At 47.9% G+C, this 27,821-nt stretch overlaps 1 protein-coding gene across 3 annotated transcripts in view; it reads right to left on the bottom strand.

The window, feature by feature from the left end:
• The window catches only part of LOC140105953 (dual specificity phosphatase 29-like), a 40,195-nt gene extending 21,358 nt beyond the window's left edge, over positions 1-18,837 (bottom strand). Inside the window, exon 1 of one of the 3 annotated variants that reach the window (XM_072130077.1) lies at positions 18,775-18,837. The gene's annotated coding sequence lies outside the window, so the exon portion shown is untranslated. Of the gene's footprint in view, positions 1-4,742; positions 4,762-16,937; positions 16,960-18,774 lie in introns of those variants that run through there. The other 2 variants (XM_072130078.1, XM_072130079.1) reach the window with 2 other exon arrangements.
• Between the last annotated feature and the right edge of the window lie 8,984 nt (positions 18,838-27,821).

Below are 27,821 nucleotides of genomic sequence, written 5' to 3'. Positions count from 1 at the left end.
ACCACATTTATCACTGACTGCATCACATTTATTACTGACTGCATCACATTTATTACTGACTGCTCCACTTTTATTACTGACTGCTCCACATTTATCACTGACTGTGTCTCATTTATTACTCACCGTGCGCCACATTTATTACTGACTGCGCAGTAATACAGTACAGTATTGTACAGTCCTAAAATATAGAAACATTGAAAACTTCATCAAAATTCACCAGAAATGACACCACCGTGCAACGAATTGTGAAAAAGTTACACGGCGCCAGAAGATGGCAAAATTAAAAAAAAAAATTGTACAGGAGGTTTTAATTTTTGTAAATGTACGAAAACATTATAAAACCTATATAAATTTGTTATACCCCTGATTGTACCGACCCAAAGAATAAAGTAGACATGTTATTTGGGACACACAGCGAAAACCGTAAAATCCAAGTCCACAAGAAAACGGCGCGAATGCGTTTTTTTTTCACAATTTTCACTGCATTTGGAATTTTTTCCCGCTTCCCAGTACACGGTATGAAATATTAAATACTGTCAATATGAAATGCAATTTGTTACACAGAAAACAAGCTGTCACACAGCTCTGTACATGGAAAAAGAAAAAAGTTACCAATTTTTGAAGGCGGGGACTGAAAAATGGAAATGCAAAAACAAAAAAGGTTTTTAAGGGGTCAATATTATGTTAATTTGCCTTTGGCTTTAGACACTATCTGAATCCTTCTGGGAAGGCAGATTCAAACGGAACAAAAACTGAACCCTGGTCGTTTATATATGTTTCCAATGTTTTTGCACACTAGTTAACTGACTGAACCCCTTCCCGCCAAGGCCCTTTTTTGTTTTTGCGTTTCCATTTTTCACTCCCCACCTTCAAAAATCTATACATTTTTTATTTTTCCATGTACAGAGCTGTGCGAGGGCTTGTTTTCTGTGTAACAAATTGCACTTCATAGTGACGGTTTTGAATATTCCATGCCGTGTACTGGGAAGCAGGAAAAAAAATTCTAAATGCAGTGAAATTGGTGAAAAAAACACCTTTGCGCCGATTTCTTGTGAGCTTGGATTTTACGACTTTCACTGTGCGCCCCAAATGACATGTCTACTTTATTCTTTCGGTCGGTACGATCACGGGGATAACAAATTTGTACAGGTTTTATAATGTTTTCATACATTTACAAAAATTAAAACCTCCTGTACAAAAAAAGTTCATTTTGCCATCTTCTGGTGCTAATAACTTTTTCATACTTCGGTGCCCGGAGCTGTGGGTGGTGTCATTTTTTTTTAGTTTTTATGTCGTTTTCAATGCTACTATTTTAAGCACTGTATGACCTTTGGTTCACTTTTTATAGAATTTTTTAAATATTTTTTACAATGGTAAAAAAGTAGTTTTTTCGACTCTGGGCGCTGTTTTCCGTTACATGGTTAAACACCAGGATAACCGTTATTATATCTTGATAGATCAGGCATTTTTGGATGTAGTGATGCCTAATGTGTTTGATTTTTTACTGTTTATTTATATTTATATCAGTTCTAAGGAAAGAGGGGGGTGATTTGAATTTTAGGCTTAATATAACTTTTTTTTAAATTTTTTACTATTTTTGAGACCCCCCTAGGATACTTTAACCCTAGGTTGCCTTATTGATCTGACCATATACCATATATATGCTGCCTATGACGTCACGGGGGGGGGGGGGGTAACTCATCGGGTAGGGCACCTTTATCCATGAAACCACTTCATATCAATAGTTCCTAAAATTGCTCGATCTAATGGTTCCCTTTTTCCTAGATTCTTCCAGGCCCATTTTAACCCATAAGAGACCAGTTTATTGACTTTCGTCTCATCGCTCCAAATCACCCATTTGCAATATTGTACTGTGCACTTTTTATATTTTTTATTTTAAACTCGAGGCTGCACTTGTTGTGATGATATTAAAGTTGAGTTTTGTCACCTTTTTTCAGGCCACCCTTCCAGACTTGTATAATGTGAGTCACACTATATAATGTATAATGTGAGTACTGTATACTGCATGTATACAGTATTTGTGATCTCACTATTACACAGTATACAGACCACCTCTGAATAAGTATAAGCCGACCATAGTATAAGCAGAGACCCCTAATTTTAACACAAAAAACTGGAAAAAGGTTACAGCCCCCCCCCCAGTATGTAGCCTGCTCCCTGTAGTATATAGCCAGCCAGCCCCTGGTAGTACATAGCCTGCCAGCTGCTGTAGTATACAGCCTGCCCAGCCCCCTTAGTATATAGCCTGCCAGCCACTGTAGTATATAGCCTGCCAGGCCCTGTAGTATATAGTCTGCCAGCCCCCTGTAGTATATAGCCTGCCAGCCCCCTGTAGTATATAGTCTGCCCGCCCCTGTAGTATATAGCCTGCCAGCCCCCTGTAGTATATAGCCTGCCAGCCCCCTTAGTATATAGCCTGCCAGCCACTGTAGTATATAGCCTGCCAGGCTCTGTAGTATATAGTCTGCCAGCCCCCTGTAGTATATAGCCTGCCAGCCCCCTGTAGTATATAGCCTGCCAGCCCCTGTAGTATATAGTCTGCCAGCCCCCTGTAGTATATAGCCTGCCAGCCCCCTGTAGTATATAGTCTGCCAGCCCCTGTAGTATATAGCCTGTTAGCCCCCTGTAGTATATAGCCTGCCAGCCCCCTGTAGTATATAGCATGCCAGCCCATGTAGTATAAAACCTTCCAGCCCCTATAGTATAAAGCCTGATAGCCTCCTGTAGTATATAGCCTCCAGCCCCGGTAGTATATAGCATGCCAGCCCATGTAGTATAAAACCTTCCAGCCCCTATAGTATATAGCCTGCCAGCCACTGTAGTATATAGCCTGCCAGCCCCTGTAGTATAAAGCCTGATAGCCTCCTGTAGTATATAGCCTCCAGCCCCGGTAGTATATAGCCTGCCAGCCCCCTGTAGTATATAGCCTGCCAGCCCCCTGTAGTATATAGCCTGCCAGCCCCCTGTAGTATATAGTCTGCTCGCCCCTGTAGTATATAGCCTGCCAGCCCCCTGTAGTATATAGCCTGCCAGCCCCCTTAGTATATAGCCTGCCAGCCACTGTAGTATATAGCCTGCCAGGCCCTGTAGTATATAGTCTGCCAGCCCCCTGTAGTATATAGCCTGCCAGCCCCCTGTAGTATATAGCCTGCCAGCCCCTGTATTATATAGTCTGCCAGCCCCCTGTAGTATATAGCCTGCCAGCCCCCTGTAGTATATAGTCTGCCAGCCCCTGTAGTATATAGCCTGCCAGCTCCCTGTAGTATATAGCCTGCCAGCCCCCTGTAGTATATAGCCTGCCCAGCCCCTGTAGTATATAGCCTGCCAGCTCCCTGTAGTATATAGCCTGCCAGCCCCCTGTAGTATATAGCATGCCAGCCCATGTAGTATAAAACCTTCCAGCCCCTATAGTATATAGCCTGCCAGCCACTGTAGTATATAGCCTGCCAGCCCCTGTAGTATAAAGCCTGATAGCCTCCTGTAGTATATAGCCTGCCAGCCCATGTAGTATAAAAACTTCCAGCCCCTATAGTATATAGCCTGCCAGCCACTGTAGTATATAGCCTGCCAGCCCCTGTAGTATAAAGCCTGATAGCCTCCTGTAGTATATAGCCTCCAGCCCCTGTAGTATACAGCCTGCCAGTCCCCTGTAGTATATAGCCTGCCAGCCCCCTGTAGCACATAGCCTGCCAGTCCCCATAGTATATAGCTTGCCAGTCCCCTCTTGTATATAGCCTGCTAGCCTCCTGTAGTATATAGCCTGGCAGCCCCTGCTCCGGCATCAGCTCCGTGTCCCCACGCGGCCCTTCGCAGGCAACGTGACGTCAGCCGCTCGCTGACATTATAGTGTGTGCCGATGCATATAGTGTACAGCCATGTAGTACAAAATGCATACAGCATATGGCCAAGTAGTATAAAATGCATACAGCGTACCGCCATGTAGTATAAAATGCATACAGCGTACCACCATGTAGTACAAAATGCATACAGCGTATCGCCAAGTAGTATAAAATGCATACAACTTACCGCCAAGTAGTATAAAATGCATACAGCGTACCGCCATGTTGTACAAAATGCATACAGCGTACCGCCATGTAGTACAAAATGTATACAGCATATGGCCAAGTAGTATAAAATGCAAAAAGCGTACCACCATGTAGTACAAAATGCATACAGCATATCGCCAAGTAGTATAAAATGCATATAGTGTACAGCCAAGTAGTATAAAATGCATACAACTTACCGTCAAGTAGTATAAAATGCATACAGCGTACCGCCATGTAGTATAAAATGCATACAGCATACCGCCATGTAGTATAAAATGCATATAGCGTACCGCCATGTAGTATAAAATGCAAACCGTGTTCCACCATGTAGTACAAAATGCCAACAGCATATCTACAAGTAGTATAAAATGCATACAGCGTACTGCCATGTAGTACAAAATGCATATAGTGTACAGCCAAGTGGTATACGTAGTGTGCTGGGCGGCAGGAAAGAGGATGTGTCAGCCGGCATGCAAGGGGATGTTCCGGCTGACAGGAAACAGAATGTGCCATGGGCGGCAGCATGGGCTGTCCGGTGGCAGCACGGTAGCATGGGCAGGTGAGCCAGCGGCAGCATGGCCATGCTGGCGTGCGGTAGCATGGATGAGTGGGCGCACGCCGCTGCCCCCTCGTCCAGCAGGTGGTACGCCACCTGTAGCGAGATTCTCAACTCACCGCACACCAGGTGCACCCCTGTCTGTATGGAAAGGTGAAATTTGGAAAGTAATCAGAGTTCAAAACATTAATACCCTTTTTCTGTACTGAGTAACGCAGCTTAATTGTAAAGGATTTTTCTATATTTCAATTGTGCTGCAGTCCTGCAATTTTGTTTTTTTTTACCATTACTGCAAAATGATTATAAATTACTAGCTTTGATGCAATTTCATGGTAAATAAGGTTAGAAAAGACATCAGTGATCCAGAAGAAAGCAAAAACCCTGCAAAGCCCAAAGCAAGGAAACCCAACCCGTGATATGGTGATCAGAATAGCTCCCTGGATCAACAGAAACTCTAGGTGTAGAGGATGCCCCCTGTCTATGGTGATGGTAGAACCTCCTCTCCTCTAGGAGTAGAGGATGCCCCCTGTCTATGGTGATGGTAGAACCTCCTCTCCTCTAGGTGTAGAGGATGCCCCCTGTCTATAGTGATGGTAGAACCTCCTCCCCTCTAGGTGTAGAGGATGCCCCTTGTCTATAGTGATGATAGAATCGCCTCTCCTCTAGGTGTAGAGGATGCCCCCTGTCTATGGTGATGGTAGAACGTCCTCTCCTCTAGGTGTAGAGGATGCCCCCTGTCTATGGTGATGGTATAACCTCCTCTCCTCTAGGTGTAGAGGATGCCCCCTGTCTATAGTGATGGTAGAACCTCCTCCCCTCTAGGTGTAGAGGATGCCCCCTGTCTATGGTGATGGTATAACCTCCTCTCCTCTAGGTGTAGAGGATGCCCCCTGTCTATGGTGTTGGTAGAACCTCCTCTCCTCTAGGTGTAGAGGATGCCCCTTGTCTATAGTGATGATAGAATCGCCTCTCCTCTAGGTGTAGAGGATGCCCCCTGTCTATGGTGATGGTAGAACCTCCTCTCCTCTAGGTGTAGAGGATGCCCCCTGTCTATGGTGATGGTATAACCTCCTCTCCTCTAGGTGTAGAGGATGCCCCCTGTCTATGGTGTTGGTAGAACCTCCTCTCCTCTAGGTGTAGAGGATGCCCCTGTCTATGGTGATGGTAGAATCTCCTCTCCTCTAGGTGTAGAGGATTCCCCCTGTCTATGGTGATGGTAGAACCTCCACTCCTCTAGGTGTAGAGGATGCCCCCTGTCTATGGTGATGGTAGAACCTCCTCTCCTCTAGGTGTAGAGGATGCCCCCTGTCTATAGTGATGGTAGAACCTCCTCCCCTCTAGGTGTAGAGGATGCCCCTTGTCTATAGTGATGATAGAATCGCCTCTCCTCTAGGTGTAGAGGATGCCCCCTGTCTATGGTGATGGTAGAACCTCCTCTCCTCTAGGTGTAGAGGATGCCCCCTGTCTATGGTGATGGTATAACCTCCTCTCCTCTAGGTGTAGAGGATGCCCCCTGTCTATAGTGATGGTAGAACCTCCTCCCCTCTAGGTGTAGAGGATGCCCCCTGTCTATGGTGATGGTATAACCTCCTCTCCTCTAGGTGTAGAGGATGCCCCCTGTCTATGGTGTTGGTAGAACCTCCTCTCCTCTAGGTGTAGAGGATGCCCCTTGTCTATAGTGATGATAGAATCGCCTCTCCTCTAGGTGTAGAGGATGCCCCCTGTCTATGGTGATGGTAGAACCTCCTCTCCTCTAGGTGTAGAGGATGCCCCCTGTCTATGGTGATGGTATAACCTCCTCTCCTCTAGGTGTAGAGGATGCCCCCTGTCTATGGTGTTGGTAGAACCTCCTCTCCTCTAGGTGTAGAGGATGTCCCCTGTCTATGGTGATGGTAGAACCTCCTCTCCTCTAGGTGTAGAGGATTCCCCCTGTCTATGGTGATGGTAGAACCTCCACTCCTCTAGGTGTAGAGGATGCCCCCTGTCTATGGTGATGGTAGAACCTCCTCTCCTCTAGGTGTAGAGGATGCCCCCTGTCTATAGTGATGGTAGAACCTCCTCCCCTCTAGGTGTAGAGGATGCCCCTTGTCTATAGTGATGATAGAATCGCCTCTCCTCTAGGTGTAGAGGATGCCCCCTGTCTATGGTGATGGTAGAACCTCCTCTCCTCTAGGTGTAGAGGATGCCCCCTGTCTATGGTGATGGTATAACCTCCTCTCCTCTAGGTGTAGAGGATGCCCCCTGTCTATAGTGATGGTAGAACCTCCTCCCCTCTAGGTGTAGAGGATGCCCCCTGTCTATGGTGATGGTATAACCTCCTCTCCTCTAGGTGTAGAGGATGCCCCCTGTCTATGGTGTTGGTAGAACCTCCTCTCCTCTAGGTGTAGAGGATGCCCCTTGTCTATAGTGATGATAGAATCGCCTCTCCTCTAGGTGTAGAGGATGCCCCCTGTCTATGGTGATGGTAGAACCTCCTCTCCTCTAGGTGTAGAGGATGCCCCCTGTCTATGGTGATGGTATAACCTCCTCTCCTCTAGGTGTAGAGGATGCCCCCTGTCTATGGTGTTGGTAGAACCTCCTCTCCTCTAGGTGTAGAGGATGTCCCCTGTCTATGGTGATGGTAGAACCTCCTCTCCTCTAGGTGTAGAGGATTCCCCCTGTCTATGGTGATGGTAGAACCTCCACTCCTCTAGGTGTAGAGGATGCCCCCTGTCTATGGTGATGGTAGAACATCCTCTCCTCTAGGTGTAGAGGATTCCCCCTGTCTATGGTGATGGTAGAACCTCCTCTCCTCTAGGTGTAGAGGATGCTCCCTGTCTATGGTGATGATAGAACCTCCTCTCCTCTAGGTGTAGAGGATGCTCCCTGTCTATGGTGATGGTAGAACCTCCTCTCCTCTAGGTGTAGAGGATGCCCCCTGTCTATGGTTAGGGTAGAACCTCCTCTCCTCTAGGTGTAGAGGATGCTCCCTGTCTATGGTGATGGTAGAACCTCCTCTCCTCTAGGTGTAGATGATACCCCTGTCTATGGTGATGGTAGAACCTCCTCTCCTCTAGGTGTAGAGGATGCCCCCTGTCTATGGTGATGGTAGAACCTCCTCTCCTCTAGGTGTAGAGGATGCCCCCTGTCTATGGTGATGGTAGAACCTCCTCTCCTCTAGGTGTAGAGGATGCCCCTTGTCTATGGTGATGGTAGAACTCCCTCTCCTCTAGGTGTAGAGGATGCCCCCTATCTATGGTGATGGTAGAACCTCCTCTCCTCTAGGTGTAGAGGATGCCCCCTGTCTAGGGTAATGGTAGAACCTCCTGTCCTCTAGATGTAGAGGATGCCCCCTGTCTATGGTGATAGTAGAACCTCCTCTCCTCTAGGTGTAGAGGATGTCCCCTATCTAGGGTGATGGTAGAACCTCCTGTCCTCTAGGTGTAGAGGATGCCCCCTGTCTATGGTGATGGTAGAACCTCCTCTCCTCTAGGTGTAGAGGATGTCCCCTGTCTATGGTGATGGTAGAACCTCCTCTCCTCTAGGTGTAGAGGATGTCCCCTGTCTATGGTGATGGTAGAACCTCCTCTCCTCTAGGTGTAGAGGATGCCTCCTGTCTATGGTGATGGTAGAACCTCCTCTGCTCTAGGTGTAGAGGATGTCCCATGTCTATGGTGATGATAGAACCCCTTCTCCTCTAGGTGTAGAGGATTCCCCCTGTCTATGGTGATGGTAAAACCTCCTCTCCTCTAGGTGTAGAGGATGCCCCTTGTCTATGGTGATGGTAAAACCTCCTCTCCTCTAGGTGTAGAGGATGCCCCTTGTCTATGGTGATGGTAGAGCCGCCTCTCCTCTAGGTGTAGAGGATGCCCCCTGTCTATGTGATGGTAGAACCTCCACTCCTCTAGGTGTAGAGGATGCCCCCTGTCTATAGTGATGGTAGAACCTCCTCTCCTCTAGGTGTAGAGGATGCCCCCTGTCTATGATGATGATAGAACCTCCTCTCCTCTAGGTGTAGAGGATGCCCCCTGTCTATGGTGATGGTAGAATCTCCTCTCCTCTAGGTGTAGAGGATGCCCCTGTCTATGGTGATGGTAGAACCTCCTCTCCTCTAGGTGTAGAGGATGTCGCCTGTCTATGGTGATGGTAGAACCTCCTCTCCTCTAGGTGTAGAGGATGCCCCCTGTCTATGGTGATGGTAGAACCTCCTCTCCTCTAGGTGTAGAGGATGCCCCCTGTCTATAGTGATGGTAGAACCTCCTCTCCTCTAGGTGTAGAGGATACCCCCTGTCTATAGTGATGGTAGAACCTCCTCTCCTCTAGGTGTAGAGGATGCCCCCTGTCTATAGTGATGGTAGAACCTCCTCTCCTCTAGGTGTAGAGGATGCCCCCTGTCTATGGTGATGGTAAAAACTCCTCTCCTCTAGGTGTAGAGGATGCCCCCTGTCTATGGTGATGGTAGAACCTCCTCTCCTCTAGGTGTAGAGGATGCCTCCTGTCTATGGTGATGGTAGAACCTCCTCTCCTCTAGGTGTAGAGGATGTCCCCTGTCTATGGTGCTGGTAGAACCTCCTCTCCTCTAGGTGTAGAGGATGTCCCCTGTCTATGGTGATGGTAGGTGTAGATGTCTAGGTGTAGAGGATGTCCCCTGTCTATAGTGATGGTAGAACCTCCTCTGCTCTAGGTGTAGAGGATGCTCCCTGTCTATGGTGATGGTAGAACCTCCTCTCCTCTAGGTGTAGATGATACCCCTGTCTATGGTGATGGTAGAACCTCCTCTCCTCTAGGTGTAGAGGATGCCCCCTGTCTATGGTGATGGTAGAACCTCCTCTCCTCTAGGTGTAGAGGATGCCCCCTGTCTATGGTGATGGTAGAACCTCCTCTCCTCTAGGTGTAGAGGATGTCCCTGTCTATGGTGATGATAGAACCTCCTCTCCTCTAGGTGTAGAGGATGCCCCCTGTCTATGGTGATGGCAGAACCTCCTTCCTCTAGGTATAGAGGATGCCCCCTGTCTATGGTGATGGTAGAACCTCCTCTCCTCTAGGTGTAGAGGATGCCCCTTGTCTATGGTGATGGTAGAACTCCCTCTCCTCTAGGTGTAGAGGATGCCCCCTATCTATGGTGATGGTAGAACCTCCTCTCCTCTAGGTGTAGAGGATGCCCCCTGTCTAGGGTAATGGTAGAACCTCCTGTCCTCTAGATGTAGAGGATGCCCCCTGTCTATGGTGATAGTAGAACCTCCTCTCCTCTAGGTGTAGAGGATGTCCCCTATCTAGGGTGATGGTAGAACCTCCTGTCCTCTAGGTGTAGAGGATGCCCCCTGTCTATGGTGATGGTAGAACCTCCTCTCCTCTAGGTGTAGAGGATGTCCCCTGTCTATGGTGATGGTAGAACCTCCTCTCCTCTAGGTGTAGAGGATGTCCCCTGTCTATGGTGATGGTAGAACCTCCTCTCCTCTAGGTGTAGAGGATGCCTCCTGTCTATGGTGATGGTAGAACCTCCTCTGCTCTAGGTGTAGAGGATGTCCCATGTCTATGGTGATGATAGAACCCCTTCTCCTCTAGGTGTAGAGGATTCCCCCTGTCTATGGTGATGGTAAAACCTCCTCTCCTCTAGGTGTAGAGGATGCCCCTTGTCTATGGTGATGGTAGAGCCGCCTCTCCTCTAGGTGTAGAGGATGCCCCCTGTCTATGTGATGGTAGAACCTCCACTCCTCTAGGTGTAGAGGATGCCCCCTGTCTATAGTGATGGTAGAACCTCCTCTCCTCTAGGTGTAGAGGATGCCCCCTGTCTATGGTGATGATAGAACCTCCTCTCCTCTAGGTGTAGAGGATGCCCCCTGTCTATGGTGATGGTAGAATCTCCTCTCCTCTAGGTGTAGAGGATGCCCCTGTCTATGGTGATGGTAGAACCTCCTCTCCTCTAGGTGTAGAGGATGTCGCCTGTCTATGGTGATGGTAGAACCTCCTCTCCTCTAGGTGTAGAGGATGCCCCCTGTTTATGGTGATGGTAGAACCTCCTCTCCTCTAGGTGTAGAGGATGCCCCCTGTCTATAGTGATGGTAGAACCTCCTCTCCTCTAGGTGTAGAGGATACCCCCTGTCTATAGTGATGGTAGAACCTCCTCTCCTCTAGGTGTAGAGGATGCCCCCTGTCTATAGTGATGGTAGAACCTCCTCTCCTCTAGGTGTAGAGGATGCCCCCTGTCTATGGTGATGGTAAAAACTCCTCTCCTCTAGGTGTAGAGGATGCCCCCTGTCTATGGTGATGGTAGAACCTCCTCTCCTCTAGGTGTAGAGGATGCCTCCTGTCTATGGTGATGGTAGAACCTCCTCTCCTCTAGGTGTAGAGGATGTCCCCTGTCTATGGTGCTGGTAGAACCTCCTCTCCTCTAGGTGTAGAGGATGTCCCCTGTCTATGGTGATGGTAGGTGTAGATGTCTAGGTGTAGAGGATGTCCCCTGTCTATAGTGATGGTAGAACCTCCTCTGCTTTAGGTGTAGAGGATGCCCCTGTCTATGGTGATGATAGAACCTCCTCTCCTCTAGGTGTAGAGGATGCCCCCTGTCTATAGTGATGGTAGAACCTCCTCTCCTCTAGGTGTAGAGGATGCCTCCTGTCTATGGTGATGGTAGAACCTCCTCTCCTCTAGGTGTAGAGGATGCCCCCTGTCTATGGTGATGGTAGAACCTCCTCTCCTCTAGGTGTAGAGGATACCCCCTGTCTATGGTGATGGTAGAACCTCCTCTCCTCTAGGTGTAGAGGATACCCCCTGTCTATGGTGATGGTAGAACCTCCTCTCCTCTAGGTGTAGAGGATGCCCCCTGTCTATGGTGATGGTAGAACCTCCTCTCCTCTAGGTGTAGTGGATGCCCCCTGTCTATGGTGATGGTAGAACCTCCTCTCCTCTAGGTGTAGAGGATGCCCCCTGTCTATGGTGATGGTAGAACTTCCTCTCCTCTAGGTGTAGAGGATGCCCCCTGTCTATGGTGATGGTAGAACCTCCTCTCCTCTAGGTGTAGAGGATGCCCCATGTCTATAGTGATGGTAGAACCTCCTCTTCTCTAGGTGTAGAGGATGTCCCCTGTCTATGGTGATGGTAGAACCTCCTCCCCTCTAGGTGTAGAGGATGCCCCCTGTCTATGGTGATGGTAGAACCTCCTCTCCTCTAGGTGTAGAGGATGCCCCCTGTCTATGGTGATAGTAGAACCTCCTCTCCTCTAGGTGTAGAGGATGCCCCCTGTCTATGGTGATAGTAGAACCTCCTCTTCTCTAGGTGTAGAGGATTCCCCCTGTCTATAGTGATGGTAGAACCTCCTCTCCTCTAGGTGTAGAGGATGCCCCCTGTCTATGGTGATGGTAGAACTTCCTCTCCTCTAGGTGTAGAGGATGCCCCCTGTCTATGGTGATGGTAGAACCTCCTCTCCTCTAGGTGTAGAGGATGCCCCATGTCTATAGTGATGGTAGAACCTCCTCTTCTCTAGGTGTAGAGGATGTCCCCTGTCTATGGTGATGGTAGAACCTCCTCCCCTCTAGGTGTAGAGGATGCCCCCTGTCTATGGTGATGGTAGAACCTCCTCTCCTCTAGGTGTAGAGGATGCCCCCTGTCTATGGTGATGGTAGAACCTCCTCTCCTCTAGGTGTAGAGGATGTCCCCTGTCTATGGTGATGGTAGCACCACCTCTCCTCTAGGTGTAGAGGATGCCCCCTGTCTATGGTGGTGGTAGAACCTCCTATCCTCTAGGTGTAGAGGATGTCCCCTGTCTATGGTGAAGGTAGAACCTCCTCTCCTCTAGGTGTAGAGGATGTCCCCTGTCTATGGTGATGGTAGAACCTCCTCTCCTCTAGGTGTAGAGGATGCCCCCTGTCTATGGTGATGGTAGAACCTCCTCTCCTCTAGGTGTAGAGGATGCCCCCTGTCTATGGTAATGGTAGAACCTCCTCTCCTCTAGGTGTAGAGGATGTCCCCTGTCTATGGAGATGGTAGAACCTCCTCTCCTCTAGGTGTAGAGGATGCCCCCTGTCTATGGTGATGGTAGAATCTCCTCTCCTCTAGGTGTAGAGGATGCCCCCTGTCTATGGTGATGGTAGAACCTCCTCTCCTCTAGGTGTAGTGGATGTCCCCTGTCTATGGTGATGGTAGAACCTCCTCTCCTCTAGGTGTAGAGGATGCCCCCTGTCTATGGTGATGGTAGAACCTCCTCTCCTCTAGGTGTAGAGGATGCCCCCTGTCTATGGTGATGATAGAACCTCCTCTCCTCTAGGTGTAGAGGATGCCCCCAGTCTATGGTGATGGTAGAACCTCCTCTCCTCTAGGTGTAGATGATGCCCCCTGTCTATGGTGATGGTAGAACTTCCTCTCCTCTAGGTGTAGAGGATGCCCCCTGTCTATGGTGATGGTAGAACCTCCTCTCCTGTAGGTGTAGAGGATGCCCCCTGTCTATGGTGATGGTAGAACCTCCTCTCCTCTAGGTGTAGAGGATGCCCCCTGTCTATGGTGATGGTAGAACCTCCTCTCCTCTAGGTGTAGAGGATGCCCCCAGTCTATAGTGATGGTAGAACCTCCTCTCCTCTAGGTGTAGAGGATGCCCCCTGTCTATGGTGATGGTAGAACCTCCTGTCCTCTAGGTGTAGAGGATGCCCCCTGTCTATGGTGATGATAGAACCTCCTCTCCTCTAGGTGTAGAGGATGCCCCCAGTCTATAGTGATGGTAGAACCTCCTCTCCTCTAGGTGTAGAGGATGCCCCCTGTCTATGGTGATGGTAGAACCTCCTGTCCTCTAGGCGTAGAGGATGCCCCCTGTCTATGGTGATGGTAGAACCTCCTCTCCTCTAGGTGTAGAGGAATCCCCCTGTCTATGGTGATGGTAGCACCACCTCTCCTCTAGGTGTAGAGGATGCCCCCTGTCTATGGTGGTGGTAGAACCTCCTATCCTCTAGGTGTAGAGGATGTCCCCTGTCTATGGTGAAGGTAGAACCTCCTCTCCTCTAGGTGTAGAGGATGTCCCCTGTCTATGGTGATGGTAGAACCTCCTCTCCTCTAGGTGTAGAGGATGCCCCCTGTCTATGGTGATGGTAGAACCTCCTCTCCTCTAGGTGTAGAGGATGCCCCCTGTCTATGGTGATGGTAGAACCTCCTCTCCTCTAGGTGTAGAGGATACTCCCTGTCTATGGTGATGGTAGCATCGATGGGGCATCGACAGACACCTCCCCTGTAGGCGTAAAGGACAACAACCCTTTAAGGAGACAGACTTTTTTTTGTTTAGGATTTGATTATTCACTCCCGGCTTTAAATATTCCATAACTTTTTTTCTATTTTTCTGTGTGCACAGCTGTATAAGGGATTGTTTTCTGGGTAACAAATTCTACTTCCTTGCAGTCTCTGTGGGTTAAACTGATTTCACTACTTGTGATAACTAACATAGACTTCTGTGAGGTTGTACTTTAATCTTGTCACGCCCTATACGTTACTCCTTCTTTTGTGCCATCATATTTTAAGGACTATAAAGTTTTAGAAGCTATTTAGTGCTGTCGCAGCTGTAGTTGTGTGTTACTAGATGTTCTCTACTGTACTCTGTACATTCTGCTGATCACTAAAGATCCTATTTAGTATCAGGTTAAGTGACCAAAGAAGCATTAGACAGAACCTAGGAGTGTAATTTCAGTCTTTACAACCAAATGTAACTAAGTATTAGCTCTCCGCTCAGCTGTGTGACCCCTGACATCATCCACAGCAATAGAAATCCATGACAAACAAATAGCTCTCAGCGGACACTTCTATGGGTTTCACAGGAGGTGATTCCCTCACTATGTGACTGACTCTCCATGAAAGATCCGGTTAAAACCTTTATGTTTTGCTTAAGTAAATGCCAAACCAGAATTACTAACATGTCAGGTAGGTAGGTAGGTTTCCACCTCTAGGATTTTTCATAATTTTTTAGGATATTCTTGTCCCATATTCTGGGGCACATTTACTTACCCGTCCCGTTGACGCCGCCGATCCGGAATGTCCGACGAGAATTCAGAGCTGCCGCGATTCACTAAGATTGTGCGTCCAATTTCCAGCATGTGTCTCTTCCACCAGTGAGGTCCGCCGGAGTTCTCCTTCTTCTTCCTGGTGCATGTAAGTGCTGATCTTGTGACACAATTTAGAAAGTTATATTCTGCGGTTTGTCCGAATCAGTCAGGTTGTCCGATGGCAACTCCCACGATTTGTGTTGCATGAAAGCCGGCGCCGATGCCAGAATCCAATTGCATGCGCCAAAAACCCGGGGCAATTCAGGGCAAATTGGAAAAATTCAGGAAACCCGACAGAAATGCGTCCGACGGACCCTTAGTAAATGTGCCCCTCTATGTTCATTCTCCATTTGCCCTTATTGGTCAGCAATGACCCTCCCAGGTAATAAGGAAGTGGTGGATTCTGCCACCTATGATCAGACATGTATGACAAATCTAATACATATGTTGCAAATGGGTTTAGTAGGCAGGGCATTGTAATAGGAGAGATAGACAAGCCATCAATCCTGAGGTCCAATGTTTACTTCTTATATAAATTAATTATATTTGCGTATTTGTTCATAGACAACTAATAGAGAAATGGAAGCTGGATGTTGCCATTAGACAACCGTGACATTTCAGGGGCAATGGTAGTCAAAGTCAAAACTGTTTCTCCAAAAGAAGAAGCCGTGAGGCAGCCAAGACTAAGGAGCTGTAGGAATCAGGTTCTGTGAAAGCAGCTGTCATTGTCCTTGTTTTCCTGAAATATGACTGTGTGCAGCTGGCAGCTCAATAAATGTCTGGGCTTCAGATTGGAATGACAAAAGAATCGTCTTAAGATCACTGAGTGACAAGGTCAGCAACCTCCTTACCCAAGACTTTAACAATAATTCATAGCTGAAATGATTGAGCTCGACAGACCCTAAGCCATACAAGACATCTAATTATAGAGGTAAACTGACACTTGCAATATGTTAACATATTGGGGCACATTTACTAAGTGTCCGTCGGACGCATTTCTGTCGGGTTTCCTGAATTTTTTAGTTTTTCCCTGTATTGCCCTGGGTTTTTGGCGCATGCGATCGGATTGTGTTGCATCGGCGCCGGCTTTCATGCGACACAAATCGGGGGCGTGGGAGTCGGACAACCCGACTGATTTGGACAAACCGCAGAATTTAAAAATGAAATTGTTTCGCGAGATTAGCACTCACATGCACCAGGAAGAAGAAGGTGAAATCCGGCAGACCTCAGAGCAGCAGCGACACATGCAGGATATCGGGCGCACAATCTTAGTGAATCGCGGCAGCTCCGAATCCTCTTCGGACATTCCGGATCGGCGGCGTCAACGGGACGGGTAAGTAAATGTGCCCCATTTATTTATATTAATGCTCAAATAAACAGATTATTTTGGGCCAGTAGCAAATGAACGCGCTTGGTTCACAGAAACGTACCGTGACAGCAGGGCTCACGGCTGGTACAATTCAATGTAACAGCATCTGCCCCGTGCGCTGCGCTGATACTGTTCTATTTCTGTATCGGTGCAGTTTACTCGGCAGATTCTTTTATACTGAATTGTAATATCTACTGCCCATCTCTACCTACATACCAAATTATGCACATACATGCACACGTTATAGATACACACTCCGGCACACACCATATACATGCACACTCATGCAAATACAATATACTTACAATCCATGTACATACCCACTCACATGCATATGTACACACTTGCACATACATGCACACTCATACAGTACTGTATAGTAAAGAACTTTTTACATTTTCTCAGCTGTAGCCCAAAAGAGGGGACACTGCACGCTGCAGGGATTCTAACAAGGACCAAATTTCCCTCCTCCTCCTCCTCCAGATGTTTTCCAGGATGGGATAAGGAAAACCACGCCTCTTTTAGCTCCTTGTAAGGCAGCTCCCTTGGCATCAAGCACAACCTACAATAAGTCTTATGACATGATGCGGGATTGAACCAGTATATTTATTCCAGGAGGAACAGACTCCCAACTGTAGATCACGCTGTTTCAACCTGGTTGGGTCTCTTCCCAAACTGGAAAAGGTATTTGCATATTTTCCCCCTAGTGAAGCATCAATGGCTGTAAGTCTCCACAAGCCTACATGGTGGCCTCAATTGGCAGTCTCTGTGAGGAGAACTCTTACAGCCATTGTTATCAGGGTCAGGCCACACACCGAAGGAGTCAACTGCTAGAGGACTGTGCAACAGGGACAGAGGTGGAGCATAGATGCAATCAGAAGCTGTGTACCCTCCTGCACACAATAATGGGTTAACATAGAAGTGAGGAAACCCATTTAAGCCAAACTTACCCCCTCCTGATCCACCTCCAACTGTACTACAACAACAATAATAATTCTTTAATTATATAGCGCACACAGATTACGCAGCGCTGCACAGAACTTGCCAAATCAGTCCCTGTCTCCATGGGGCTAACAATCTAATCAACCTACCAGTATGTTTTGGAGTGTGGGAGGAAACCAGAGGACCCGGAGGAAACCCACCCAAACACGGAGAGAACATTCAAACTCTTTGCAGATGTTGACCTGGATGGGACTTGAACCCAGGACCCCAGAGCTGCAAGGCTGTAATGCTAAACTGAGCCACTGTGCTGCCCAATATATTGTTTATAAACATTGTTTAGACAAGTTTAATAAATTTATAAACACAAATCTGTCAGCAGTTTTCACCATATATGGTACAATTATTGTTTTGGGGGCATTGTGGATCTGATGGACTCCCTTTAAGGGAAATATGACATCAAAATCAAGTATGATAAACCAGGGACGCTTCCAGACACTGTGACTGTGGTAATTTTATATTTCTCTTCCTTCTAAAGTGCTGCTAGATTATACGTGCAAAGGGAGAAGGAGAGAACTGGAAAGGGTAAGACAAATTCTGCTCATTGTAACAGCCTGTGAATCTGCAGCACTGACGGTCTCTGGTAACGCCCCCTAGAATCCCTCAAGCTCAGTAGCATAATTATAAAAGATCAGCACGATCATTTGTGTTGGCTTGAAATTGGACACAATTTTAAAGGACATCTACCACCAGGATGAAAGACTGTATGCAAATGACAGCTTTGGAGCCTGGAGCCCCTCATGCTCGTTTGCATACAGTCTTTCATCCTGGTGGTAGATTCCCTTTAACTTTTTCTTCAATCTCAAATATCAAACTTTAAAACATTTGAAATGAAAAAGATAACAATCCACCAAGATAGCAATCCACGCACCAGATAAACTTTGGCTTACACAGGACAGACACGGAAATCTGTGCTGCTGGCAGACAATTATTGAATCAAAAACGTATCCAAAAATATTTTAGTCTAAATTCAATTTCATATTCTTACAGGGATACAGGGATGTAACTAGTAAACATTAGCCCATTGAATGGATTCACCACTAACAATGTTTGACCCTGTAAGAAGCCCTTTATCCACACTGTGATGTCACAATACACAGGTAATAATGTATCCTATCATAGTAGAGGGATAATAAACTCAGTTATGTCATAGTAAAAGAATAAAACCCACAGTGATGTCAAAGAACAGAGATAATTTACATAGTGATGCCGCAGGGGAGGAACAATACAAACAGTAATGTTGCAGTAAAAGGATTATTGACAGTGACGGCACAGTACATCATGCACATGAATTGCACTGCAGTTGGGGTAATAGGCTCATAGGAAAATTAGCTAGAGACCAGTATAATGTTGCGCTATCATCACTAACTACGTTCTATGTCCTGGTTAAAAAGGGCCCCTTTTATGAAGGGGTCCCTTAGCAGCTGCTACGCCTGCTTCCCTGGGGGTTTAGCTCATGGATAAAGGCTCGTGCCATACAAATATGTGGAAGTAGATTGTTATACGCGGCTGCATATATTTTACTTACTGACAACTTTATCCAGAGATTAACATTGACATGCAAGATGCATACTTCAGCCAATAAATCCATTCCCCATACACTTCCTATGGAACGCCACCAATGCACAGAAACTTATCCAAAATGTGCCAAAACGCTCTCTTATAATCTACTGTATATTATTTGTCTCCATTTGTCTATCCTTTTGATACAAATAGACATTTTCATACTACTACTCCCAGTAATGCTGTTATGCTCATCATTCTATTCTCCCACGGACCCCCATGTACCTGCGTGCTCTGAAGACCCCAGAGTGACTAAGCCTCTCCGAAACTTGTTACATGGAGCGGAGCTATTTTTAGGGTGGGATTTGCTGACACTGACCTTGGTGGTGAGGTGGAGCACTTTGCAGAAGGGGGGGGGGGGGTCATCTCTTTTAGCCGCTTGTCAGACACATTTGTTAGGGGCGAGTGACTTGTTACCCTGACTGACTGACAGGCTGGATTGTAAAAATTATTAACTCTTTTGTTCTCTGGCTGCTACTAGTACAAAATTAATGGCGAAGAATGATATTCATATAGATAAGAAATGTTTTACTCCTCGTGATACTATTGCAATAACTGTACATTTGTTTGTGTTTAATTTTTTCTCTTTCATTGCTTCTCCTTAAAGGGGTTGTACAATCCCTGAACCTCCAAAACAAATTCATGGGTGTGATAAATACACCCTCTGTTGCTAAAAATACATTGGGGCACATTTACTCATTTACTAAGGGTCTGCGGACCGCATTTTCGTCAGGTTTCCCGACTTTTTCCGTTTGGCACTGCAATTAACTGGGGTTTTTGCCGCATGCGATCGGATTTTGGCGCAATCGTGCCAACTTTCATGCGACACAAATCGGGGGGTGGGCCGTCGGACAACCCGACTGATTCGGACTAAGCGCGAGATTCAACATTAAAAATTGTGTCGCAAGCACCAATAAGAAGAGGGTGAACTCCGGGGACCTGAGCGGGGAAGCAACCCATGCAGGATATCGGGCGCATAATCTTAGTGACTCCCCGCACAGCACATTATACACGGACAATGCACTTACATGTACCAGGAAGAAGAAGGTGAACTCCAGGGACCTGAGCGGGGAAGAGACACATGCAGGATATCGGGTGCAGGATCTTAGTGACTCCCCGCACAGCGCATTATACACGGACAATGCACTTACATGTACCAGGAAGAAGAAGGTGAACTCCAGGGACCTGAGCGGGGAAGAGACACATGCAGGATATCAGGGGCACAATCTTAGTGACTCCCCGCACAGCGCATTATACACGGACAATGCACTTACATGTACCAGGAAGAAGAAGGTGAACTCCAGGGACCTGAGCGGGGAAGAGACACATGCAGGATATCAGGGGCACAATCTTAGTGACTCCCCGCACAGCGCATTATACACGGACAATGCACTTACATGCACCAGGAAGAAGAAGGTGAACTCCAGGGACCTGAGCGGGGAAGCGACACATGCAGGATATCGGGCGCAGGATCTTAGTGACTCCCCGCACAGCGCATTATACATGGACAATGCACTTACATGCACCAGGAAGAAGAAGGTGAACTCCGGGGACCTGAGCAGGGAAGCAACACATGCAGGATATCGGGCGCAGGATCTTAGTGACTCCCCGCACAGCGCATTATACACGGACAATGCACTTACATGCACCAGGAAGAAGACGGTGAACTCCGGGGACCTGAGCGAGGAAGCAACACATGCAGGTTATCGGGGGCAGGATCTTAGTGACTCCCCGCACAGCGCATTATACACGGACAATGCACTTACATGCACCAGAAAGTAGAAGGTGAACTCCGGGGACCTGAGCAGGGAAGCAACACATGCAGGATATCGGGCACAGGATATTAGTGACTCCCGGCACAGCGCATTATACACGGACAATGCACTTACATGCACCAGGAAGAAGAAGGTGAACTCCGGGGACCTGAGCGGGGAAGCGACACATGCAGGATATTGGGCGCACAATCTTAGTGACTCCCCGCACAGCGCATTATACACGGACAATGCACTTACATGAACCAGGAAGAAGAAGGTGAACTCCAGGGACCTGAGCGGGGAAGCGACACATGCAGGATATCAGGCGCAGGATCTTAGTGACTCCCCGCACAGTGCATTATACACGGACAATGCACTTACATGCACCAGGAAGAAGAAGGTGAACTCCAGGGACCTGAGCGGGGAAGCGACACATGCAGGATATCGGGCGCAGGATCTTAGTGACTCCCCGCACAGCACATTATACACGGACAATGCACTTACATGCACCAGGAAGAAGAAGGTGAACTCCGGGACCTGAGTGGGGAAGCGACACATGCAGGATATCGGGTGCATGATCTTAGTGACTCCCCGCACAGTGCATTATACACGGACAATGCACTTACATGTACCAGGAAGAAGAAGGTGAACTCCAGGGACCTGAGCGGGGAAGCGACACATGCAGGATACCGGGCGCACAATCTTAGTGAATCACGACGGACATTATCCTCGTCGGACAACGCACCTCGGGGATCGTGACAGGGCCCATTAACTTCCACTTATATGTTATGTTAATTGTTATTTTTACAAAAATATTACCTCTTTATTGCTGCATGCAGGAACCAAGGAAGCAAGATGGCCGCCTCACTATGCATTACAAGTCCCATGATGCTTTGCTCCCACCAGCCAGGGTGTGCTTGTGCACAGAATGCACAGCACAGCAGCGATTGGCTTGTCTCATAGAGGAGCCGGAGACGGGCACTGTCCATACAAGGAAGTAGGCTGTATGGAGAATTACTCTGTTTGCAGCACATGCGCGCACACAGGAGGGTGAAGACTGCAAGTGCCGGCGGATCGCAGACAGCCTACCACGCATGCGCGACAAGCGCTGGGGACTGTGAACTTGTGGTTTCTCTGGAGATGAGTGTCTATAAACACCTAGTGACCTTATAACTTTATATTACATTATCTCTAATACTCCCTAGAATCGCTAATAACATGAAATCAGTGAAGGGAGTGACTTTTGTTTATCCAAAAGGTGCAGGGCAATGTCCCTGACCGTACAACCCCTTTTAATGTATGACAGGTTTAAACACTTTAGTAATCTTTATATACAAAGCAGCTTCGGCGCACGGTGGAACACGCTCGGCGCACCATGCACGCGACCACTTCCTATTCAGGCGCACGCACGGTCGCGCGCATGGTGTGCTGAGCGCGTATCACCGTGCGCCGAAGCTGCTTAGAATATAAAGATTCAAAAAGTGTTAAAAAGCATTACAGCGCTTTATGGAAATAATGAAGATAAGCGTCGGCACCAGCTCACCCTGAGCTGGTGCACGGTATTTGCTGCTTAGAAGCCCCATTGCAAAGTGGTAGGTTTCCTTTAAGTACTGTAACAGTTGGACTAGCTGGAGCCAACCCCACCGGATACTTCTCTGTGACCAAAGAGCACGTGCAGAAATTCACACCTTTGCTGGCTCATCTCTGGGGACAAAGAGATCAAAGGAATAAGGGACATGTGTGTGGCTTTGCCGCCAAAAAAACTTTGAGACATCAGGAGATATCATAGCTGTCCATAACTGGGGCATAATTTGTAATTACCGGTCCCCATTTACAGGGGAGAGTTATAGGATCAAAATCCTAGCTGCAGGGGAACCCAGCCAATGGCAGAACAGCCCGAATGTTAAGCCTAGGCATCCCTAAGTTTGTTATGGGGTGAATGGTGGTGAGGTCCCCTTGTGATTGGGAGCAATGGCACAATTGTGACATCTTCCAATCAAAACCCCAGACCCAGAGAATACCTCTCTTATAGGAGGGGGATAGAAAAACTCCCCCTCACAGTGACATCACAGCCAGGGGTGAGGGTCAAAAACCTTCTGGCTTTAAATTAGTGAAGCAGCCACATGGCCTTGTTCAGTGGTGTAACTAGAAGCTGATGGGCCCCAGTGCAAAGTTTGTGCCGGGCCCCCGACTATAATGTACCCCCTCAAGTATCGCCCCTGACCTTGTTCAGTTCTGAGGACTCTATTCACTAGACTGGCCCAAAGTTATGCCATGTCCTCCGGCCAATGTGCATCTGATACTAAGGGTAATATAGTTTCTTTTTCTCTTGTTTGTATGTAATGCATGTGTATTGTTTTTTATTTATTTTCTTTTATTGTTATCTGACAGGTTAGTTTTTGAGTGCACTGCATTTTTTATGTAAATGAAAGTGTTAACTTTAATAAGCCTCTGCTTGTAGTCTTAAGGTATCTGAGTTTCCGAAGGGAATTACGTTACCAGAAGTCATTTGAATAAAGTATATGTAGTAATTGTAACGACCGCATGTTCTTTGTGAATTCATCATTTGAATATAATATATGTAGCAATTGTATGTGTGAATCATCAGGGGGCATTGTGGTTGAGGTGCCTACGGCCTTCTTTGTATAAGTAACTCGTGGGTGGTGGCAGCGACTGGATCTGGGTGCTGAGTGCATGGAATAAATTTAGCGTCAGGACGCCATTTTTTTGGAAGTGGGCGGAGTTTAAAGGCTATATGCTAGGACTCCATAGAGTAAATGCACCCCGTGTTTGGATTCCGGTGTGTGGGGTTCGTGACTCCCCACCTATCCTTCTAGCAGCTCAAAAACCACTATGGACCCCCCTCCCCCTGGTCAGCTGATTTTGGCTTCTTCAGGTACTACCGTAGCATTGATACAGAGAGTGTAGCTCTGGTTGAGATGTCTTACTGCAGCTTTGCTTCCATTAATTGCCAGTTCAGTGAACTGAACTCTTTGTGTAGGACCCAAGTGTCGGATCTCTACTGATCCAATATTGATAATTTATCTCCAATCTTAAAAAGCTGAACTAGGCCAGGGTCACATGGAGCGTAATCATTTCAGGTTAGCTGCAGTCACACAGTGGCGTAACTAGAGTCCACTGGGCCCCGGGACAAAATTCCTAATGGGCCCCCCCCCCCCAATTATACCTAAAAAAACCCTCAAAACCCTTTCTGCTAACCGACATTTCAGTGATTATTACATGTTCTGCTCCCCCCCCACAATTAATTATTTAATATTCTCTCCCCCACACAATGAATTATGACATGTTCTGCCCCCCCAAAATGAATTATTTCTTATTCTGCCCCCCCCACACACAATGAATTATTACATATTCTGCCCCCCCACAATGAATTATTACATATTCTGCCCCCCCCCATAATGAATTATTACATATTCTCCCCCCCCCACCATGAATTATTACATATTCTACCCCCCCCCACCATGAATTATTACATATTCTACTCCCCCACAATGAATTATTAAATATTCTGCTCCCCCACAATGAATTATTACATATCCCCCCCCCCCCACAATGAATTATTACATATTCTCCCCCACACAATGACCCTCTGTCTGATGGGCCTGGTCTCAATAGAGACCGCTGCGACCGCGGTCGGTACGCCACTGGTCACACGACTCATGAGCTACATCCATCACCGGGCCTGACCTTTAGGGCTTGGGGGCAGCTGGATTCCCCTGGTACTTGATGAGCTGGTTTTAGCACGGCCTGACACTCCACCGGGTCATGGTCTCTTAGTATAAGTGCAACAGGCCTCATCTACACTCGGCAAGGGTCCAACAAGTGGACAGAAGGAAACAGTTCTCCCTGGGGCACTCCAGGTGTGTATTTGTGTGAGAATCCTTGGGTAGATAGTAGAGGCCCAGGACAGAAGCCCCCACCCCCACAGAGACTCCCAGCCAAGGACAGATGCCCCCGCCCCACAAGCAGAGACCTCCAGCCCAGGACAGATGCTCCCCACAGGCAGAGCCCCCTAGCCAAGGACTGATGCCCCCCCCCCCACAAGAGACCCCCAGCCCCAACAGATGACCCCACCCTCCCCACAAGCAGAGACCCCCAGCCTAGGACAGTTGCACCCCCTCCCTCCCCCTAGCAGAGACCCCCAGCCCAGGACCCCCCCCCCCTCCCCCTTCCCCAAGCAGAGACCTCCTTATAAGAAGGATAACCAACATGATTTTATCCAAGAAAATATAAAGAGTTTGACACAAAACAAGAGAAAAGAAAGAAAAAGTTAAAAATAGCCAGGAGCTTCTCCTGGAGCCTGGAGCCTGAAGCTTCTCCTGGATCAATACACCTGGAGCCTGAAGCTTCTCCTGGATCAATACACCTGGAGCCTGAAGCTTCTCCTGGATCAATACACCTGGAGCCTGAAGCTTCTCCTGGATCAATACACCTGGAGCCTGAAGCTTCTCCTGGATCAATACACCTGGAGCCTGAAGCTTCTCCTGGATCAATACACCTGGAGCCTGAAGCTTCTCCTGGATCAATACACCTGGAGCCTGAAGCTTCTCCTGGATCAATACACCTGGAGCCTGAAGCTTCTCCTGGATCAATACACCTGGAGCCTGAAGCTTCTCCTGGATCAATACACCTGGAGCCTGAAGCTTCTCCTGGATCAATACACCTGGAGCCTGAAGCTTCTCCTGGAGCCTGGAGCCTGAAGCTTCTCCTGGAGCCTGGAGCCTGAAGCTTCTCCTGGAGCCTGGAGCCTGAAGCTTCTCCTGGATCAATACACCTGGAGCCTGAAGCCGGGGAAAAAGTTTCTCTGTGGAGGAAAAGTTGTGTACTGTCCCACCCCATCATATCCCGGGGATTCTCCTGAAGTTTGGAGCCTGAAGCCTTGGGCTTTTCCTGCAGCCTTTTTTCATTCATAAATAATCCTTTCATAGACAAAATATTCGCAGTCACTCAAATATTATTGTCCCAGGAATGCACTGAGTTAAAAACACCACTAGATGGCTGCAGAGTTTTCAGACCAGAGAGGAAATTCTTTATTATCAAAATTATTACAAACATGATTATAAGTAGAAAGATAAAAAAAACTTTTTAGGATAACCAACATGATTTTATCCAAGAAAATATAGAGAGTTTGCCCCAAAACAAGAGAAAAGAAAGAAAAAGTTAAAAATAGCCTGGGGTTTCTCCTGAAGCATAAAGCCTGGGGCTTCTCCTGAAGCATAAAGCCTGGGGTTTCTCCTGAAGCCAGGTGCTTCTCCTCATATGTGGATATCTGGCTTCCCATTTCAGTTGACCAGCATACAGTCGATAAGGAACGGGTAGTTGTTACGGTTTGGACTCAGGACCGTAAGCTGAGGGTCGCCAAGACCATTAATAATTAGCTTCCAGCCTTTTTGGTTTTGGGTTGTGTGATGGAGGAAAAGCACCCGGAGCATTGCTCTGAACTGTTTATCTACCAGGATGTGATTTATTCCTCTTATAAATCGCATGGGGGTCCCGCCTGGTGGCGGTACGATGAAGATTTCCGTAGGCGGGGAGTGAAGGCGGCCAATGTTTGGCTGCACTTTCATTCAGGGGCCTCGGTCAGGACGGCAGTGCCAGCTATGGTCCGGCGGCTGTTAGGCGCCCTGGGGCCTTGTCGATCTTTAATGAGGGCCATTGCAGGTTCTACGAGCTGTGCAAATACAAGCACGCATGCTCCTCCTGCGGCGGGAACCACTCGGCTGTCAAGTGTCCTCGTCTGGTCACCAGGCATGGGGGGAAGGGCCTTGCAGCCTAACACAAAGATCCCAGTGAAGATGTCCCCCTGGCTCGGCTGGTATCCTGATAAGGAAGCGATGGGTCAGCCACGTGTCGCTGTTACTATTTGGACAATTTTTTGTTTGTGGGTCAGGCCAGATCTTCAGTGTTCCCACCTTCTGAAGACCTTTCAATTTTTCATGGCGCATTTTGGGGTCCTACTGTCGTCTGAGAAGATGGAGGGCCCTTGCGCGGTCTTGTCCTTTCTGGGCATCAAGCTTGATTCTGAGTTAATGCTGTTTCAGTTGCCTAGGGATAAGCTTGAGAGGCTCTTGTCCTTAGTGGAGTGTTTTTGCTCAGTTAAGAAGCTGACCCTGCGCCTGAATGGTCGGCTTCCGGGCTGGTCTGGACTTTATTGGAGCTCTTCCCTGTGGTGGTGGCAGTCGAGTTGTGGGGTTCTTCATTTTCAAATCGGCGTGTTTGTTTTTGGTCAGATAATTTTGGGGTAGTTTACTCTGTTAACAAATGGACTTCCTCTTCCACCCCCCCTCCCCCCCCCAAGTGCTGGTGCTGGTCCTTAGATGTCTGGAATGGAAGGCGCAACACAAGTCGGGCATTGGTAACATCCTTTTTGACCCATTATCTCAACTTGATTTTCAGGTTTTCCGGCAGCGGTGCCCAGGGGCGGCATTGGACGCCGTCGGTGCCCTCCTCATATGTGTAACCTGATCCACAGGTGATAGCGATGGTGTGCTTTTCTGTTGCTCCTGCAACGTGGCAGCAGTATGGTAAGGCGTGGGGGGCTTGGTTGTCTGTAGCTGGGGACAGGGATGTTTGGCGTGAGCCTTCAGTGAGGATTACTTGTTGAGACTGAGGAAGGCGGGTCTGTCTGGACCTGAGGCGCAACGACGCCTAGCAGGGGGAGCATTCTTTTTGCAGTTGTTTGGCTTGGTGGACGCCACAAAATCCTTTGTCATTAGACAGGCATTAAAGGGTTGGCAACGGGAACATGTCCCCTCGGCCGGTATTTTTCGCATTGTTATGTGACTTGGTTAGAGGATGTTCCGTACTTTACTCCTCGCCCCAAGAGTCCTTACTTTTTTCCACGGCTTAAGCTCGGACGGGTTTATGTGTGCCTTAAAGGAAACCTACCACTTGAAGTGGCAGGTTTCAGATAGAAATACCGAGCACCAGCTCAGGGTGCGCTGGTGCCGGAGCTTATTTTTGTTAGTGTTTTAAACCGCGGTATCGCGGTTTAAAACACTTTTTAAACTTTATAGCCGGCGCAGGGAGGTAGACGCTCGGCGCTTACCATGCGCGCGGCTCTCCTTCACTTCCTTTGTAGCCGCACGCACGGTCGCGCGCATGGTAAGCGCCGAGCGCGTACCTCCCTGCGCCGGCTATAAAGTTTAAAAAGTGTTTTAAACCGCGATACCGCGGTTTAAAACACTAACAAAAATAGGCTCTGGCACCAGCGCACCCTGAGCTCACCCTGTGCTGGTGCTCGGTATTTTCTTCTGAAACCTGCCACTTCAAGTGGTAGGTTTCCTTTAAATGTAGTTCAGTCTGTGCAAGCAGTTTGCACCTAAAAGAATGTGAAAAGTCTGACAGAAAATTGTCGCACAGCCCTAAGTAAATGTGCCCCAATATACAAGTCCCCCTGCAGCGCTATGTCCCCTTTTTGACCATACATATTCAGGGCTAAATGTTACGAGATTATTCTGTATGGAAAGCTCAATCACTGGTGAAATTTCTCTGATA

This window comes from Engystomops pustulosus, chromosome 11, assembly GCF_040894005.1.
Source record: "Engystomops pustulosus chromosome 11, aEngPut4.maternal, whole genome shotgun sequence".
Taxonomy (NCBI): Eukaryota; Metazoa; Chordata; class Amphibia; order Anura; family Leptodactylidae; genus Engystomops; species Engystomops pustulosus.
This window is presented reverse-complemented; position numbering and strand designations above follow the sequence as displayed.